Source organism: Gavialis gangeticus, unplaced genomic scaffold, assembly GCF_001723915.1.
Source record: "Gavialis gangeticus isolate Ggan-Ray unplaced genomic scaffold, GavGan_comp1, whole genome shotgun sequence".
Classification (NCBI taxonomy): Eukaryota; Metazoa; Chordata; order Crocodylia; family Gavialidae; genus Gavialis; species Gavialis gangeticus.
The window spans coordinates 10,125,301-10,128,118 of record NW_017729022.1 but is presented as its reverse complement, the minus strand read 5'-3'; the positions used below and the strand labels follow the sequence as shown (position 1 = coordinate 10,128,118).

Sequence of the window (2,818 nt, the reverse complement as noted above, 5' to 3'; positions counted from 1 at the left end):
CGGGAGGGTGGCAGCTACCACTGCTGCATGCACCCCAGGGCAGCATGGAAGGTGTGCGCCCCCAGACCTGCATGGGGCGGGACGGTAGGGCTGGGGCTGCACTAGGGCTGCCACTGCCTGACCTGAGCACAGCCTGGCCCAGCCCCTCCCCCCAGCTAGGAAAAGCCCGGCACACCACCAGCTCCAGAGGCATACACCCTCCACCACGCCCCTCCTGGGGTGCACATAGCAGCGGGAGCCGCCCCCAGCCCACGTCCCCTAGACAAGCTGCGGCTCCTTCCCATGCATCACCCCACCCACGATGGGCAGTACCTGTCCCTGCCCCAGCCCCTCACCACGGGGGGCCTCAATCTGCCCCCACCCCAATCTATACAGATGCTGCAGAGCTGGGTCGAAGTAATGTGCTTCTTCTTCCAGTAAAGCACCATTTTTTTGTTTGTTTGTTTTGACATCTGAAAGCAGCCACAAAGTGCTATATAGTGCCAAGTACTTTGGAACCATTTGGTAGCAGGCATCTTAAATTCAGCACTACACATTCCCTATATTTTGACCTTAATGTCTTTGTGCCTCTGTTTCCCATCTGCAAAGTCACCCCTCATCTCACAGGGGAGTTGTAAAACCAACTTCATGAAGCAGTTAACCACTATAGTAATGAGGATCACCACAAAGAAAATTACTGACCGTCTTCTGAGCAGGGTTTGAATAGCGTACATGACAAGGTTCCACATTGTAAGCAACAAGGAAAAAACAAAATAATGAAATTTTTTTTTAATCAAGCAACCTCCGTCTATCCTGGATACTGAATGAGATGAGGTTCCTATAAGAAAAATAAGATGTGATCAAGCAATTAAAGACTGCATCATAATTCATATTTACAATGGAATTTCCTAATGCTTAAGGGTTTTTATTTCCCAAAGTTTGGTTTAAGCTAAGCAAGATTGCATGTTTGAGTGCCTCTGGTATCAGCTCTGAGCAAAACTGTTGCTAATGGAAACGCAGAATGCATAATAAAGAAAGAAAAACAATACATTTAACCCAGTCATGCATAAAACTTGGTAGAACTTCTCTCTTATTATGAACTGAAACAACAAGGATGACCAATGATCACACCAGACGTGTCCACACAAGACATTTACTGCCGAGTTGTCTAATTACCTCCGCAGTAAACATCTCAGTATCTACGCATGAAGTCCTATTAGGATGGAGTAACATAATTAACTCCAATAGGTTTATCCTATGGCAGAGTCTCTTACTCCACAGCAACACACATGTAGACACTGATAGTGCTGGATGGGTCACAATGGTGATTCAGTGCTGGGGCTGCCTGCTGGCTAGCCCCACAGTGGAGCGTCCTCGTGCCCCAGACAGCCCCTCTACAGCACGCTGAGCTGAGTCAGAGAGCAGTCTGGCAGGCTGCCCCCCACCCAGGGCTCCCTGCCTTATGGGACTGCTCCAATCCAGCTCAACATGCTGTGATCCCAGGCACACATACAAGTGTGGCATCTGGAAGCAATAAACTGTGGTGCAATAAGCTGCACATTAACTGCACATGTAGATTCAGCCACTGAAACATAAATTACCTCCACTTTTATGTTGCAAGACCAATATTAAAAGATCAGTAGTGATGCAAGAGGAATACTTTGAGATTTTTAAAACATCTCAAGTCATGCCTCATTACAAAGGACCTCCTCCAAAAGCTAAGGAATTCTGTATATAATTATCATTACAGTTTTAAAAGTTATTTGATAGCAATACTCATGATAAATAAAGCACATCAGTTAACATCTCCTATTCCAACCAGCACTGAACAGAAATATGTTGCCTTTTTAGGCATATTTTTCTTTGTGGTTTGTAATCCAAATTCTGAAGCATCATTTAAGATTATTTCTACAGCTTTAATATAATTACTAGTAAAAACCCTTAGGGGTAAGGTCATAGTTTATTTTAATTACTAAATGGGCGTTAGCTTATGAATTGCAAAATCCCTAATTTTAAGGCAAGAGTTTGCACTTTCAGATAATGAACAAATTCTCTAACAAGGAAAAGGAGGAGTTCCACAAAAGCCCTTCATTTTTCCAGAGGAACTTAAGTGATGCTGATTGCTAAGCTCTCCGTCACTTAAGGTGACTTTCAGCCTAGCTCAGAAGAAAAGTCCACAGATGATATTTCTGTTCTCACCAGCAGGTGATACTACACTCAATGCAAATAACTACCGTTATTTGTGCCAAAGCAAACAAGCAGCATTAATGTTTAAAACATGCAGAAGAACATAACTTCAGTGGCAAGATGGGGTAATGAAAGTCTGCCACAGCTTCCTTAATAAGCATCTGTCTCAAATAAGGCAGTTGCTTCCTCCGTTTGGGCATGCAGGTTGCTCTGGAAAAGAGCAGCACAAGGCAGCAAAGAAGGTGCTACCCCGGTGGCATGAGCTACAAGTATCAGTGCGTTTTTTAAAAGCTGTAGCCCATCACGGATAGCTACATACACACACACACACACATACATAGACATCTGCACACACACAACTAGCATCTATCTGTATAAAATATTTCTACCTCTACACCTTTATCCCTTTACCCCTACCCCCTCTACCTCTAGACCAAGACTTAGACCTCTGCCCCTCCCCTCCATATCCCCCTCCCAATCACCTCGAGCTCCACCACAAACGCGCCCCGAGACGAGAGGCGGAGCTGGCCCCGGGGGGCTGCGTCCTTGGCCGGCCCACACCAGGTCCCGTCCAGGCTCCCAAGAAGGCGGTGGGCGGGGGACGACACCTGTGTCGCGGGGAGGCACCAAAGCACAGCGCGCCGTCTGCCAC

The 2,818-nt window shown here is 46.3% G+C and overlaps 1 protein-coding gene across 1 annotated transcript in view; it reads right to left on the bottom strand.

The window, feature by feature from the left end:
• Positions 1–2,664, bottom strand: part of CNTN1 (contactin 1) — a 615,999-nt gene extending 613,335 nt beyond the window's left edge. The window contains exon 1 of the mRNA XM_019514585.1: positions 2,649–2,664. The gene's annotated coding sequence lies outside the window, so the exon portion shown is untranslated. The remainder of the gene's footprint in view (positions 1–2,648) is intronic.
• Between the last annotated feature and the right edge of the window lie 154 nt (positions 2,665–2,818).